This window comes from Protomyctophum parallelum (genome assembly GCF_964188405.1).
Source record: "Protomyctophum parallelum genome assembly, chromosome: 13".
NCBI classification, from domain to species: Eukaryota; Metazoa; Chordata; class Actinopteri; order Myctophiformes; family Myctophidae; genus Protomyctophum; species Protomyctophum parallelum.
Window position 1 is genome coordinate 47,930,997 of NC_139708.1, and position 17,106 is coordinate 47,948,102.

Consider the following 17,106-nt stretch of genomic DNA (forward strand, 5'->3'; position numbering starts at 1 on the left):
AAAAGGTGCTTTCCTGTGGCAATTGTGTGTGTGTGTGTGTGTGTGTGTGTGTGTGTGTGTGTGCATGCACACTACAGTATGCCCTGGTGTATGTGCGTGGGTGTCTTGTTTCCCCCGAGTGCATGTACTCAGTGTGTGTGTGTGTGTGTGTGTGCGTGTGTGTGCGTGCACACACAGACCTGTATATGTATATGTGATGTTCTGAAGCAGCCACTCACAGCCCCATCAGCTGCAAATACAAGATCCACGGCCACAGACATAATGGCACGCACGCACACACACACACACACACACACACACACACACACACACACACACACACACACACACACACACACACACACACACACACACATAATGGTGTCTGTTTCACCAGAGCTCAATTACTCTCTCTCTCTCTCTCTCTCTCTCTCTCTCTCTCTGGTAATTGCAATGTGCCTGTTTGGTCGGTTTCCGGCTGTCTAAACTAAACTAACGCATACTACCATACATACTACACCCCCCCCCCCCACACACACACACACACACACACACACCCCCCTATCTCGCCTTTGCTCATCAGAATGGTGCCACTATTTGCATGAAAACTCGAGGACAAAAGACGACTGGGGCAATCTTTCACGTTTATTGCCCGGTTTGATATTTCGGGGGGGGACGGGGACGGGGGGCAAGGAGGAGAGGGACGGGACATGGAAGAAGACAATCTCCCCTCCCATGTCTCTCTCTCCTCGAGGGGGACGGGGGGTACAGGAGGAGAGGGGAGGACATCTCTCCCATCTCTCTCTCTCTCTCTCTCCGAATGACTTCAAACAGTTCATGGACGCCCGTCCGTCCATCCGTCGTGCGTTCATGTATCTCCGCTGGTAGCTCAGGCGTGCAGTGCGGCGGTATAGCTTCATTTGTCCTTTTAACCCGTTCTGACCTGAGATCAGATTCTAAAAAATGTCTGCTTGAAAATGACAATTTTCTGAAAAAGCTATGTTTCTATGTCAGTCGTTCTTCGATTTTTCAAAGAATAGCAGACCTACAGCTCGTAGGTCTATGACCGACGGTGCTATAATGCCATTTTCACAGCCGGGCTTGTGATTCCATTATCAATAAGAAACATAGTAGAGATAAGGGTTGAGGACAAACGCGTGCGTGAGTGCGTGCCTGTTGTTTCCGCTGTGCGTTATCTGCTGTTTCTTCTGCCTATCAAGTATCCCACAGCCACTTACAAAACACTTCAGTTTGACTAATGTGTTTTGACGTCAGGCAGAGAGAGATATGAGCATTCCGGTTCCCTAGGCCTCTCCTGAGGGACGCGCTTCTATTCCCCAGAATCCCCACCTATATATATACATTATACACTCACACAGGGCACACTTATAGGCTTAATTACTTTACCCTTTAAAAGTTCACAATTGTTTCCAAAAGTTTTCAAATTGTGTCACATTTCTTTCAGATAAAAACACCTAAAACACTAAAAAGAAACTTCGCTTCCCATCATGAACCTGTTGTAACCAGCAGTGTTGATTTCGTCGACTAAAACTACGACGAAAAATGTTTCTCTAATGCCTTTTTCTGCTGACGAAAACTAAATGAAAACTATAATCCTATTTTACCGCCGACACCGCTGTAGTGAAGAAATGTTCAGTAGAAGAAATGTTCGTCAGAAATTTTCAGTAGCACCGAAGAGCCGACTTTTAGGACGGTACCCCGCCCCCCCCCGAACCTCAAATGACGTCACATTGTAGGCTCTACAGAGCCGAACAGACTTTTATTTAGCTCTAAAATAGGAGTATGAATCGCGCCTCAAACTAATACAAAAGTATTGACAATTTCGTCAACAAATAAAAACAAGACTAAAATGCTAGGAAGGGACTAGTGGACAAGAAGAGATCCAGTATAAGTCATTTTAGTTGCATACTGAAAATAGCCGATCTACAAGGCTTGTAGATCGGCTATTTTCAGCAAGTAAAAAGATCAGCCATTACGACGGCATCAAGGCCCGCCAAAATACACTTTAGTCGACTAAATAACCTGTTGATTAAGTCTACTAAAGTCTTATGATATTTAGTCGACTAAAACTGAACATTCCGGGTGACTAAAATGTGACTAAAACTAAGTGAAAACTATTCAAGAGACTAAAACTATAATAGAAATGTGCTGCCAAAAACCACACTGGTAACCAGTTCACAGTGTGAAGCTCAACCGTGCCAACTCATTTTGACCTGAGATCAGATTAAAAAAATGTCTTCTACATCCTGACAGTTTTCTGAAAAAGCTGTGTTTCTATGTCAGTCGTTCTTCGATTTTTCCAAAAATAGCAGACCTACAAGCTCGTAGATTAGATGAGCTTGTAGATCTGCTATTTTTCAATAGCTAAAGCATAGCATAACGCTAAAACCAAAAGGGGTTCCCGCCCCAAAATGGATTAACAGTTTTTGTATTGAGTTGTACTGTAACGTAACTGTTAATACATCAATCAATCAAAAAGAGTATCATAATATGTACATGTGCATGTGCATGTTTTCCCTGTAGCAGCAAAGATAGGTGAACTTTGTGTGAGCAACTTCACAGTTTATGTTCCATAAATATACAACACATGTAGTTTAGAAAGGTGCAATTCGAGGTTAATAGTGTGAGAAGAGGCCAAAGGTGCAGGAGGGCAAGACCCCTGGGGTCCGGGGACCCCCTGGGGTCCTCGAGGGAGTTTCCGCAGGGGGGTCCCCAGCTAAATGATAGTTTGGAATCAAATGGACCCTTATATGGGTCTGTGACTCTGAGAGTGTACACATGGAACCATTTGTACACTCTCAGAGTTAAATTAACATTGATTTTACAATATAAATTGGGGGTCCCAGAGATAGAAATGCCATTAAATGGGGTTCCGTAGACTAATGCATGTCAAACTGGGGGGTCCTTGAAATTAAACGGGTTGAGAATCACTGCTAGAGCCGTAAAAACCTTCTCTTATGGGGGTCCCTGGCATATCTTTTACAAATGGGGGTCCGCGTCGGGGCTAATTCGTGTCAATTCGGGGGTCCTTGACATGAAAACGTTGTGAGCTTGTATGACGTGCTATTGTCATAGAATCATGGTAAAATTACCATATTATGTCAGCGGCAGGCGAGCGCAAACGACATTGACCGTGCGCACACACGCACAGTCACACACACGCACGCACGCACACACACTCACACAGACACACACGCCACCCTGCACCAGTAGCTGCCTGTAATCACTTTAGATGTGTTTTAGTGTCATCTTTTCACAGATTAGAGGCACAATAATCTGTCCGCCTCCATCCATCTCATTCCAAGCTGTTATTTTTGGAACTGCCTTTTGGGAATAGGTGTGCAGTGTTTCTCTGTGCGTGTGCGTGCGTGCGTGTGTGTGCGTGCGTGCGTGTGTGTGTGTGTGAACAATGTGAAAAAACAATAACATTGTAGCGCTGCATCTGCTCTCCCCTCATTGTGAATAAAGTGAATGGAACCCGACTTGGGAGCGGCGCTGCAGTCTATGAGGTGACAGTACAGTACTTCATTAGACACCCTGGAGTCGTTTGCATGTGCAATGGTGTATTAACTTTGTATTTAGGGTTTCTTCCTGGAGGCCGAACCCTTGACAGTCAAACGGGCCAATGAAATAAACAGTAAAATAGTGACACCACACTATCAGCCCCTCCCTAACCCCTCCCCCTTTATCATACAACTACAGCTGTGGGTGCGGCTTTAGTTCATGTGGATCACCACCCACCAGGAAAACCAGGCATACTTAAAGGACCACTTCACCACTTTTCAACCTATCTTCATATAATAGGTCCTCACTAATAATCATGAAAGAATGGCGCAATATTTTTCAACTCAGTCTGTGTCTCATAGTAGGGCTGTGGGCAGTTTAGAAAACGTCTTCCAGTGACATCATCATTAGGCAGATTCTTTTTTAAACAAGATTTTTTTTTACAAAAATGTTTAGTCATTATTGTGAGAACGATGGCTTCCATTTTCGCATTGCAACTTTTCAGGACTAGAAAGCCTGCAGTTTCTATTAACTTGTATTCCCCATCGATGATGTCACTGGAAGACGGTTTCTGAACTGCCCACAGCCCTCCTATGAGACACAGACTGAGTAGAAAAAAATTGCGCCATTCTTTCATGATTATTAGTGAGGACCTATTATATGAAGATAGGTTGAAAAGTTGTGAAGTGGTCCTTTAAAGGAGAATTCCATACTAAAAGGCTTTCTTACCTTTCTTTGTATTTGTTACGTCCCCATTAAAGAGGTCCAGGTGTTATTTTGTGCAAAAGCTCCTTATTGGCTATTTCCCCTACCATAAGCCCTAAATGAATTGCATTGAATTGAATGGGGCTATGGGGTGTTGTGCTAATTCGCTTATTTCCTTTGCTCAAAATTCTAATTTCTTTGTATATATCCTCTCTTCATAATGTAAATAATATCCCAAGCGGCACACTTTCAATGGAAATAAGCGAACTAGCATAACACCCCATAGCCCCGTTCAATTCCCATGCAATGCAATGCAATTCATTGAGGGCTTATGGTAGGGAAAATAGCCAATAAGGAGTTTTTGCACAAAAAAAACACCTGGACCTCTTTGGTGGGGACGTAACGACTACAAAGAAAGGTAAGAAAGATAAGAAAGCATTCTAGCATGGAATTCTCCTTTAATGAAATGGGCGTCCACATAAAAGCATGATTTTAACAAATACTGTACACTTTTTGGAAAAAGTTATTCCCCCTTATATTATAATAATACATGATCATGTTTTATCCCACCGTCTTCTTTAACCCATTCTGACCGGGCACCCATTTTGGTGTCGGCATCATGTTATGCTTTAGCTATTTAAAAATAGCAGATCTACAAGCTCATATCGCGCCACCGAGTGGCGCGATACGAGCTTGTAGGTCTGCTATTTTTAGAAAAATCGAAGAACGACTGACATTTTTTTGAATCTGATCTCAGGTCAGAATGGGTTCATCAGACCAGTGTGTGTCCGGCGGAAACCTCGTATGAATCTGATCTCAGGTCAGAATGGGTTAAAAGAAGACGGTGGGATAGTATGGTTCAGCCACGGGCTCCAAACCAGATGCTACACACGGTAGAGACGCGTCAAACCCTGACCTCGCGTCACCAGGCTTTCCACCTCGGAGGAAAGCCTGATGTGGAGCGGCTGATATCGCTATGTCATATAATGTTGTAACTTGTAGTCATTGTTTTGTAGTCATCAGGCAGGAACAATCAAACAGAACTTTCTTTTTCCCATAAACCGAAGAACAAGAATAACAATAAAAGCTTTTATTGAGGAAAATGGGTTTGAGGGGAAAAGGAAGTTCCGGATGGCATGATGACGAATAGGCTGAAATGTATACAGGGCTGAGGTTAAAATAAATCTAGTGGAGTAGAAGAGCAATATTTGGAACCGAAATAGAGTAGAAGTAAAAGTACTGAACCTTTGACATGCTCAAGTAAAGTACAAATACCTCAAAATTGTACTTAACTAATTTTGTGACGGGAACCCCTTTTTGGTGTTTTAAGCATTATGTTATGCTTTAGCTGTTGAATAATAGCAGACCTACAAGCTCATAGTGTGGCACCGAGTGCCACGCTATATGAGCTTGTAGGTCTGCTATTTTTGAAAATTCGTGAAAATGTGGCGCAAATCTTTGAATGTATATTTAAACTCAAATCTTAAAGGTATATTCAGTGATTTCACTTAATTCAAATATCACTTATTTTTTTGTTTTGTTGTGATAATCCTCCCTACTATAGAGTGTGCTGGCCATATAAGGAGTTCCTCCCTGTCCCCAGTTAACCCCTGGGGGTCAAAAAACCTTAGGTTTCGTTTTTGACTCTCTATCCTGATTGGACGAAAGGCTGGGTCCCACAGCCAAAAACGAAACCTAAGGTTTTTTGAGTGAAATCACTGAATATACCTTTAAACTCACATATTTTCAGATGGGGGGGGTCGGCGGCCAATTACATATAATTCTGGGGCTCTTTGACATGAAATAGACCGACATAGAAACATAGGGTTTTCAGAAAACTGTCATGATTTAGAAGACATGCGTAGAATCGTCCTCAGATCTAAATGGGTTGAAGTGCAGTACTTGATAAAAATGTCCTTTCCACCACTGAGTATACACTGTTGTATAGTTCTTCCAGGGACAATAGAACACCAGAGACCTCATTCCATCCCATTACCTCAGCTAACACCATCTCCTCAATCTGCCCCCGGGGCGGAATATTGACTGATGACTTTTCATTTTCAGCTATCAATTCTGCTTCTAATTTTACACATTCCAATTAATTCCAGGTATTCTGGCACACGACACGCCGCGATTAGAAAGAGCAGAACGACGTGTTTAACCCATTCTGACCTGAGATCAGATTCATACGAGGTTTCCGCCGGACACACACTGGTCTGATGAACCCATTCTGACCTGAGATCAGATTCTAAAAAATGTCAGTCGTTCTTCGATTTTTCAAAAAATAGCAGACCTACAAGCTCGTATCGCGCCACTCGGTGGCGCGATATGAGCTTGTAGATCTGCTATTTTTCAATAGCTAAAGCATAACATGATGCCGACACCAAAATGGGTGCCCGTTCAGAATGGGTTAACCCATTCTGGGCGGGAACCCCTTTTGATGTTTTAACTTAAGCATCATGTTATGTTTGGCTGTTGGAAGATAGCAGATCTACAAGCTCTAGAACTTGGAGGTCTGCTATTCTTGAAAAATGTGGCACAATTCTTTTAAGAGTGAACGTTTTTAACTCAAATCTTTGCTTCTGGGAGGGGACCCTGGAACAACATATTTTCAGATGGGGGTCAGCGGCCAAATACAGATAATCCTGGGGGTCCTTGGCGTGAAATATTGAGCACCACTGATACAGAAACATGAGGTTTTTCAGAAAGCTGTCAGGATCTTAGAAGATATTTTTGAAGGTCTAAATGTGTTCTGACCGGGCACCCATTTTGGTGTCGGCATCATGTTATGCTTTAGCTATTGAAAAATAGCAGATCTACAAGCTCATATCGCGCCACCGAGTGGCGCGATACGAGCTTGTAGGTCTGCTATTTTTTGAAAAATCGAAGAACGACTGACATTTTTTTAATCTGATCTCAGGTCAGAATGGGTTCATCAGACCAGTGTGTGTCCGGCGGAAACCTCGTATGAATCTGATCTCAGGTCAGAATGGGTTAATTATTGGAGACTGTGGTGTGGCTCGCAGAGGTGTGAGCGCTTTGTTACCACAGCGTGTTGAAACAACCCCGCTGTCATGTCATCATTATTAAAAACAAAAGGATTTTCAGAACAATGGCTACAAGCATTTGGAGCTTTAGGTCTGACGTCGAAATTAAAATAAATCTTCAAAATTCGGACAGTTTTCTGACATGTTTCTGTATTAGTGGTGCTCAATTTTTCAAAAATAGCAGACCTACAAGCTCGTAGCGCGCCACTCGGTGGCGCGCTATGAGCTTGTAGATCTGCTGTTTTTCAATAGCTAAATTATAACATAATGTCTAAAACACCAAAAGGGGTTCCCGCCCCAAAATGGGTTAATGTTTGTGTTAGGACAAAAACTACACTATAGCTGAATATAGGACGGGCTCAAAAATCACACCTGTGTGAAGTGAGGGACACTTTTATCATCATACGTCACATTCCGTGCGTTAGCCAATCAAATCATCAACAAGTGTCATTCCGGCCAATCATACTTTCGGCGTCTTCACCTTTCTCTGCCCTCACTTTTATGTACAATTGCTCAGCCAATCAAATCATCGCTATGGGGTGCCGCCAATCACAAGCCATTGTTTGTGTTCACACAAACCCGGAAATCTGGGCATAGTAGGGGTATTAAGTAGTATTAAGTAAGCCTTTGCAAATGCATGTGTCGGACAGCATATATTAATTTAGTACATACAGCACGTATAGAGAGAGAGAGAGAGAGAGAGAAGGTTCTGCACTCCATTTCAGAGCAGTTGTTTTTCGCACAATCATCACAATTTTCCTGCAGACTGAGGATGTCACAGCATGTCATGTCTCTCCACAAGTCTTCCCAGCCTGGCTCTGTGCCCCTCTCTCTCTCTCTCTCTCTCTCTCTCTCTCTCCCTCTCCCTCTCCCTCTCTCTCTCTCCCTCCCTCTCTCTCTCCCTCCCCCCCCCCATGGGGATCATGACAGCTAGCATCCCAACGGATGTTCCCCAGGATTTAACCCATTCTGACCTGAGATCAGATTCTAAAAAATGTCTTCTAGATCCTGACAGTTTTCTGAAAAAGCTATGTTTCTATGTCAGTCGTTCTTCGATTTTTCAAAAAATAGCAGATCTACAAGCTCGTAGCGCGCCACTCGGTGGCGCGATATGAGCTTGTAGATCTGCTATTTTTCAATAGCTAAAGCATGAGATGAACACCAAAAGGGGTTCCCGCCCAAAAGGATTTAACCCATTCTGACCGGGCACCAATTTTGGTGTTGGCATCATGTTATGCTTTAGCTATTGAAAAATAGCAGATCTACAAGCTCATATCGCGCCACTCGGTGGCGCGATATGAGCTTGTAGGTCTGCTATTTTTTAAAGAAATCGAAGAACAACTGACATTTTTTAAATCTGATCTCAGGTCAGAATGGGTTCGTCAGACCAGCGTGTGTCCAGTGGAAACCTCGTATGAATCTGATCTCAGGTCAGAATGGGTTAAATCCACCCCGACGCTCAGCCAGTGGACCTCAACGTATAACAGACAGACAGTATTGTTTTTGGCAGCAAATTTAGATCTGATAGTTTTAGTCCTAGTCTCTTGAATAGTTTCCATTTAGTTTTAGTCACATTTTAGTCACCTGGAAGGTTTTAGTGTTGTAGTCTAGTTTTAGTCGACTAAATATCATTAGATTTCAGTCGACTAAATCTACAGTTGATTTAGTCGACTAAAATGTATTTTGCTGGGCCTTGATGCCGTCGTAAGGGATGGGTATCGTTACCGATTCCGGTTCCTTCACGGTTCCCGAATTTTGGTCCCAAAATGGTATAAAATAACTGAAATAAGAGGTCAAATGTTTATTTAACAAAAAAAGCTTTACTTTATTCCTTTAAGCCTTAAGTCAATTTAAGACATAGAGCATAATATCCTCTCCTTTATTCAACAGTTGAGCCATTTGTGGATAATGTAGTGAGCTATGTTTTCCTTTTTGTAATGTATCTATTCTGTATTTCCCCAGGGCTACCTCTCTTACTACTAACTACTGACAATAAAATGGTAAATGGTGCATTTATATAGCGCCTTTATCCAAGGCGCTTTACATAGATAGCATTACATTCACCCATTCACACACACATTCATACACCGATTGCGGCGGAAACCATGCAAGGCACCAAGCAGGAGCAATGTGGGGTTCAGTGTCTTGCCCAGGGACACTTCGACATGTAGACAGGAGGAGGAGCCGGGATTCGAACCGCCGACCCATGGATCATTGGACGACCTGCTCTACCTCTTGAGCCACAGTCGCCCCACAGTCGACAATAACAAATACAAGCCTGTCTGAGAGCAACACACGCACACACACGCACACACACACACACACACACACACACACACACACACACACACACGCACACGCACACGCACACACACACACGCACACGCACACGTGTATGTCACCCCCGACACCAACCCACCAACACTTTCTCTCTCCTCTCTCTCAGGTTGATTCAACGCTGCCCAGCGCGCACACGCATGCAGCGACTATACACGTTCCGTTATACACGTCGTACACGTTCCGTTATACACGTTCCGTTATACACGTTCAGGAACGTTCCGTTCCTGAACGAGAAAAAGGTCGACGTGACTTCAGCTGGGCCTCGATCTCGCCGACCGACCCACCGAGCGAGCGTCGCCATGGCTACCCCGAGGGGGAGGGGCTCCCATTTTGCAGCAGCGACTGCGAGCGAGCGAGCGGGGCACAGTGAAGTGGAGCGCGTCGTTCCAGCACCTTCAATTAGCGCGCCCATTATCATTCATGAGTTTGTTTGTGCAAAGCGTGAGATTGAATTCCACTTAGTTGTCTCTCCGCCCCCACCACCACCGCCCCACCACCCCCACCACCACCTCTGTGCAGCACTGATATGAAGCTGAACGGATGGTGGTGCAAGGTTATATAACCCATTCTGAGCTGAGATCGGATTCATACGAGGTTTCCACTGGACACACACTGGTTTGATGAACCCATTCTGACCTGAGATCAGATTCTAAAAAAATTCAGTCGTTCTTCGATTTTTCAAAAATAGCAGACCTACAGGCTCGTAGCGCGCCACTCGGTGGCGCGCTATGAGCTTGTAGATCTGCTATTTTTCAATAGCTAAAGCATAACATAATGCTAACACCAAAATGGTTTCCCGTTCAGAATGGGATAATAGTAAACTAAAACTAATTAAAAAAACATTTTACTTAACTGAAACTAATAAAAACTATATAAAATAAAATGAAAAACGATAACTAAACTGAAACCTTATTGTGTGTCCTCAAAGTTAACTGAATTTATAGACAAAATACCCTTAGTTTTAGTTTTTATCAGTATTTATATGCCTTTCGGATATTTATATTATAATACTTTTAAATTAAATTAGATTTGTCACTATATTAGATAGTCAGTTTTCAGCACCGTACGGCAGCATGTAGCCACGCTAACCCTAACCCACAAATAAACCGTACGAAAAAAAAACGAAACTATAACTAAACTAAACTAAAACTAAACTAAAACTAAGCATTTTCACCTAAATAAAAAACTAAATAAAAACTAGCAAAAACGAATTAAAACTAACTGAATTAGAAAGAAAATATGTCAAAACTAACTAAAACTAAACTATAATGAAGAAAAAAAACTATTATAACCTTGTGGTGGTGCAACGTAACTAAGTACATTTACTTAATGGTGTTTTCAGTGATTTCCCATTTTGGGCGGGAACCCCTTTTGGTGTTAGCACTATGTTATGCTTTAGCTATTGAAAAATAGCAGATCTACAAGCTCATAGTGCGCCACCGAGTGGCGTGCTATGAGCTTGTAGGTCTGCTATTTTTGAAAAATCGAAGAACGACTGACATAGAAACATAGCTTCAATTGTCCTCCCTACTAGCTGGGCGCTGTCCGGGGTACTGAACTCAATAGTCCTCCCTACTAGCTGGGCGCTGTCCGGGGTGCTGAACTCAATAGTCCTCCCTACTAGCTGGGCGCTGTCCGAGGTGCTGAACTCAATAGTCCTCCCTACTAGCTGGGCCCTGTCCGAGGTGCTGAACTCAATAGTCCTCCCTACTAGCTGGGCGCTGTCCGAGGTGCTGAACTCAATAGTCCTCCCTACTAGCTGGGCCCTGTCCGAGGTGCTGAACTCAATAGTCCTCCCTACTAGCTGGGCGCTGTCCGAGGTGCTGAACTCAATAGTCCTCCCTACTAGCTGGGCGCTGTCCGAGGTGCTGAACTCAGTAAATTCTCCATTTATTGTCAATGGGAATTTACAGTAATGTCTGTGTCATGTTTTAAATCCCTTCTGAAAAGCCATGTTTATGCCTTCTCCTAAATCCCCTTTGTTTATCTCATTCTATTTTTGATTCATTGCATGTGTATGCCTTCATTTTGTGTTTGCTGTTTTATTTACTGATAGTTTGTTGTAGCTGTGATTACGTTGTTGTTTTTACCGTGTTCTGTAAAGCACTTTGTGACCATGTCTTGAAGTGTGCTATATAAATAAATTAATTATCATAACCCATTCTGACCGGGCATCCATTTTGGTGTTAGCATCATGTTATGCTTTAGCTATTTAAAAATAGCAGATCTACAAGCTCATATCGCGCCACCGAGTGGCGCGATACGAGCTTGTAGGTCTGCTATTTTTGAAAAATCGAAGAGCGACTGACATTTTTAGAATCTGATCTCAGGTCAGAATGGGTTCATCAGACCAGTGTGTGTCCGGCGGAAACCTCGTATGAATCTGATCTCAGGTCAGAATGGGATAATGACACAAGGGGGGCTAGCGCTAGCACCACTCAGAAAGAAGGCAATGGTCCTGAATTAGCAATAAGGGCCCTTGAAGGAAGGAGACAATGCTGTTAGAAGTCTCAACCGCGTTGGGCTGGTGGGACTCAGTCCTGAGACATGGATGCTGTTTCGCATATAAATGTAGATCATAGATTTACATAGAGTTTCATTTATTTAATTTGACCGGCTATAGCTCTGCCTCGCCCTCTTGTTCTGTGTTGTGCCGTTCACATAAAGAATATATACAGTGTGTGTGTGTGTGTGTGTGTGTGTGTGTGTGTGTGTGTGTGTGTGTGTGTGTGTGTGTGTGTGTGTGTGTGTGTGTGTGTGTGTTTGTGCGTGTGTGTAAAATGTTATCTTTCTCCATTACTCTGTAGCTATATTACTCTTTACAACTAAAATCTATTTGCATTTCTTTAGGCCATTTCTGCTCTATAAAAACAATGTTTCCTGTTCCTTGATGTTTCTAAATGCATTCCAGAACTCACTCTCGTCGAACTGTATGTTTGCATGCAGCTATAGTGTGCGTGCATGATTTTAAAGTACAGCCAGGACCTGTGCGTTGCACCAGAGTCCCAGCACCAGCCACTTCATTCAGGAGTGGTGGATTCTTGAGCCGCAAAATTCCGCAGACTCCACCTGGGCCACGGTGGTGCTGCAGGCTCCGCTTGCGGCTCAAATGGACCTCCCCGAGGGTTTGTTGGGCTTTAGTAAAAGTACTTAACCCATTCTGACCGGGCACCCATTTTGGTGTCGGCATCATGTTATGCTTTAGCTATTGAAAAATAGCAGATCTACAAGCTCATATTGCGCCACCGAGTGGCGCGATACGAGCTTGTAGGTCTGCTATTTTTTGAAAAATCGAAGAACGACTGACATTTTTAGAATCTGATCTCAGGTCAGAATGGGTTAATCAGACCAGTGTGTGTCCAGTGGAAAACTCGTGTGAATTTGATCTCAGGTCAGAATGGGTTAAACTACTTTACACCACTGGTCCTCTAGTGTTAATTTTCTCCTTTGGTAACGCACACGTTTGTTACCACATGGACCCGTAACACTCCAGATGTTACTGCGTAGCTGTATAGTGTGTTTGTGTCCTGCTGGAGCTTTCAAGTGATATAATGGTGTTGCCCCCGACAGTCTCCCTCCATATAGAGTTATTCTATTTAAGCAAGCATTTATAAGTAAGTAAGTAGCCTTGCCGAGCCATGGGGCCCATAGGGGCAGGAGCCTATCTCCTGTTTCTGTAGCCATGGGGCCCATAGGGGCAGGAGCCTATCTCCTGTTTCTGTAGCCATGGGGCCCATAGGGGCAGGAGCCTATCTCCTGTTTCTGTAGCCATGGGGCCCATAGGGGCAGGAGCCTATCTCCTGTTTCTGTAGCCATGGGGCCCATAGGGGCAGGAGCCTATCTCCTGTTTCTGTAGCCATGGGGCCCATAGGGGCAGGAGCCTATCTCCTGTTTCTGTAGCCATGAGGCCCATAGGGGCAGGAGCCTATCTCCTGTTTCTGTAGCCATGAGGCCCATAGGGGCAGGAGTCTATCTCCTGTAGCCATGAGGCCCATAGGGGCAGGAGCCTATCTCCTGTTTCTGTAGCCATGGGGCCCATAGGGGCAGGAGCCTATCTCCTGTTTCTGTAGCCATGGGGCCCATAGGGGCAGGAGCCTATCTCCATGTTTCTGTAGCCATGGGGCCCATAGGGGCAGGAGCCTATCTCCATGTTTCTGTAGCCATGGGGCCCATAGGGGCAGGAGCCTATCTCCTGTTTCTGTAGCCATGGGGCCCATAGGGGCAGGAGCCTATCTCCTGTTTCTGTAGCCATGGGGCCCATAGGGGCAGGAGCCTATCTCCTGTTTCTGTAGCGTGAGCTTGATGTACAAGTACACCCCCTGGACATGACGCTAGTATGTTGCAGGGACTTCCCCCTGCAATCCAACCCTTGATGCGATGAGTGTCAAGCAGGGAGGCACTGGGTCCCATTTTTAACAGTCTTTGTTATGACCCGGCCGGGGATTGAACCCCAACCTCCCAGTCTCAGGGCGGACACTCTAAGCACAAGGCCACTGAGCTGGTACTATAGCATTTAAAAACTCCCCGGCTATTTCACAAGGCTGTCAGCCTCGTCGTGCGTATAGCGTACACTCACAGCTCTGACTGTGCTTTCACAGGCTATACCATAAAGTCCTCAATGTCTGACGGAGAATTGAGCAAAAAAAGAAAAAGACAAGACAAGAGGAATACAGAGAGGGGAGAGAGTGAAGTCGGTTTTACACACCTCACAGTAATGGCGTGAAGAAGAGCCATCGTTAACCCATTCTGACCTGAGATCAGATTCATACGAGGTTTCCGCCGGACACACACTGGTCTGATGAACCCATTCTGACCTGAGATCAGATTTAAAAAAATGTCAGTCGTTCTTCGATTTTTTCAAAAATAGCAGACCTACAAGCTCGTATCGCGCCACTCGGTGGCGCGATATGAGCTTGTAGATCTGCTATTTTTAAATAGCTAAAGCATGACGTGATGCCGACACCAAAATGGGTGCCCGGTCAGAATGGGTTAAGCCATGTTGGGCGGGAACCCCTTTTGGTGTTTTAAAACGTTATGTTATAATTTAGCTATTGAAAAATAGCAGATCTACAAGCTCATAGCTCATAGCTCGAGCTTGTATAGGTCTGCTATTTTTGAAAAATCGTGAAAATGTGGCACAAATCTTTGAATATAATTATATTCTTTCAGAGTGAACGTTTTTAACTAAAATCTTTGCTTCTGGGGGGGGGGGGGGGGGGGGTCCCTGGATACATATAATAATAAATACATATATTTCTGGGGGTCCTTGACATGAAACTGTTTGAGAACGACTGATATAGAAACATAGGGTTTTTCAGAAAACTGTCAGGATTTAGAAGACATCTGTAGAATCGTTCCCATGTCAAAATGGGTTAATTCCGGCTTGTTTCTCTTTTTTGTTTTCTTTTTTACCAAGAACCGAACAAAAAGCCAACCTCGATGTGTCACTGTTTTATACGTATAGCTTGCTGGCGTTGCAAAAAAAAAAAGAAGAGAACTCAGAGATGTGCACGACAGACAGACAGACAGACAGACGGCGCCGGAGTCTCTAGGGCTGTTTGACAGGTTGTCAGATTGTATACATTCACAACAGTCACAACAGTCCCGAGGAGGGACCAGAAGTGAAGTCCCCGTTCATTTTCCGCATAAGACTTTTCAAAAAGTATTTATTTAACCCATTCTGACCTGAGATCAGATTCATACGAGGTTTCCGCCGGACACACACTGGTCTGATGAACCCATTCTGACCTGAGATCAGATTCTAAAAATGTCAGTCGTTCTTCGATTTTTCAAAAAATAGCAGACCTACAAGCTCGTATCGCGCCACTCGGTGGCGCGATATGAGCTTGTAGATCTGCTATTTTTCAATAGCTAAAGCATAACATGATGCCAACACCAAAATGGGTGCCCGGTCAGAATGGGTTAACCCATTTTGACCTGAGATCAGATTAAAAAAATGTCTTCTACATCCTGACAGTTTTCTGAAAAAGCTATGTTTCTATGTCAGTCGTTCTTCGATTTTTCCAAAAATAGCAGACCTATACAAGCTCATAGCGCACCACTCGGTGGCGCGCTATGAGCTTGTAGGTCTGCTATTTTTCAATAGCTAAAGCATAACATAATGCTAACACCAAAAGAGGTTCCCGCCAAAAATGGGTTAAAAGACGTTTACACCGCGGACAAAGCCCGCGTCGAGTTGTGACAGTAAAACACAATGTTTTGGGGGCCGATCAAATAATTTGTGAGAAGAAAAACATGGCAGGATACAGAACGTATAAATGTATAAAATGTGACTAAAACTGAATGAAAACTAGTCAAGAGACTAATTAACTAAAACTAAAATAGAAATTTGCTGCCAAAAACAACACTGTATACTGAAGCATTTCCCCTTCACAGAGTGACATTGAAAAGGCTCTTCTTCCAAACAAGTAGAGCATGCTAAAAGTTGTCTGACCCACCAAAAGATCATTATAAAATGACACAAAGGTCATGAATAAGGTCGCGAATACAAGCGGCCAAAATGAGTTTTCTTCGACGGGTGGCTGGCGTCTCCCTTAGAGACAGGGTGAGAAGTTCAGTCACAGAGAGAGAGACTCGGAGTAGAACCGCTGCTCCTTCGCCTGGAAAGGAGTCAGCTGAGGTGGTTCGGGCATCTGGTTAGGATGCCTCTCGGGCGTCTCCCTAGGGAGGTCCTCGAAGCACGTCCCACTGGGAGGAGACCCTGGGGCAGACCAAGGATCACGTCCCACTGGGAGGAGACCCCGGGGCAGACCAAGGATCACGTCCCACTGGGAGGAGACCCCGGGGCAGACCAAGGATCACGTCCCACTGGGAGGAGACCCCGGGGCAGACCAAGGATCACGTCCCACTGGGAGGAGACCACGGGGCAGACCAAGGATCACGTCCCACTGGGAGGAGACCACGGGGCAGACCAAGGATCACGTCCCACTGGGAGGAGACCCTGGGGCAGACCAAGGATCACGTCCCACTGGGAGGAGACCCCAGGGCAGACCAAGGACCACGTCCCACTGGGAGGAGACCACGGGGCAGACCAAGGATCACGTCCCACTGGGAGGAGACCCTGGGGCAGACCAAGGATCACGTCCCACTGGGAGGAGACCCCGGGGCAGACCAAGGACCACGTCCCACTGGGAGGAGACCCCGGGGCAGACCAAGGACCACGTCCCACTGGGAGGAGACCCCGGGGCAGACCAAGGACCACGTCCCACTGGGAGGAGACCCCGGGGCAGACCAAGGACCACGTCCCACTGGGAGGAGACCCCGGGGCAGACCAAGGACCACGTCCCACTGGGAGGAGACCCCGGGGCAGACCAAGGACCACGTCCCACTGGGAGGAGACCCCGGGGCAGACCAAGGATCACGTCCCACTGGGAGGAGACCCCGGGGCAGACCAAGGACCACGTCCCACTGGGAGGAGACCCCGGGGCAGACCAAGGACCACGTCCCACTGGGAGGAGACCCCGGGGCAGACCAAGGATCACGTCCCACT

The 17,106-nt window shown here is 45.1% G+C and overlaps 1 protein-coding gene across 1 annotated transcript in view; it reads left to right on the forward strand.

The window, feature by feature from the left end:
- Window positions 1-399: 399 nt before the first annotated feature.
- LOC310869175 (histone H3.2) overlaps window positions 400-17,106 on the forward strand; it is a gene marked incomplete at its 3' end in the record, with an annotated part of 214,952 nt that continues 198,245 nt past the window's right edge. The window contains exon 1 of the mRNA XM_083779787.1: window positions 400-423. The remainder of the gene's footprint in view (window positions 424-17,106) is intronic.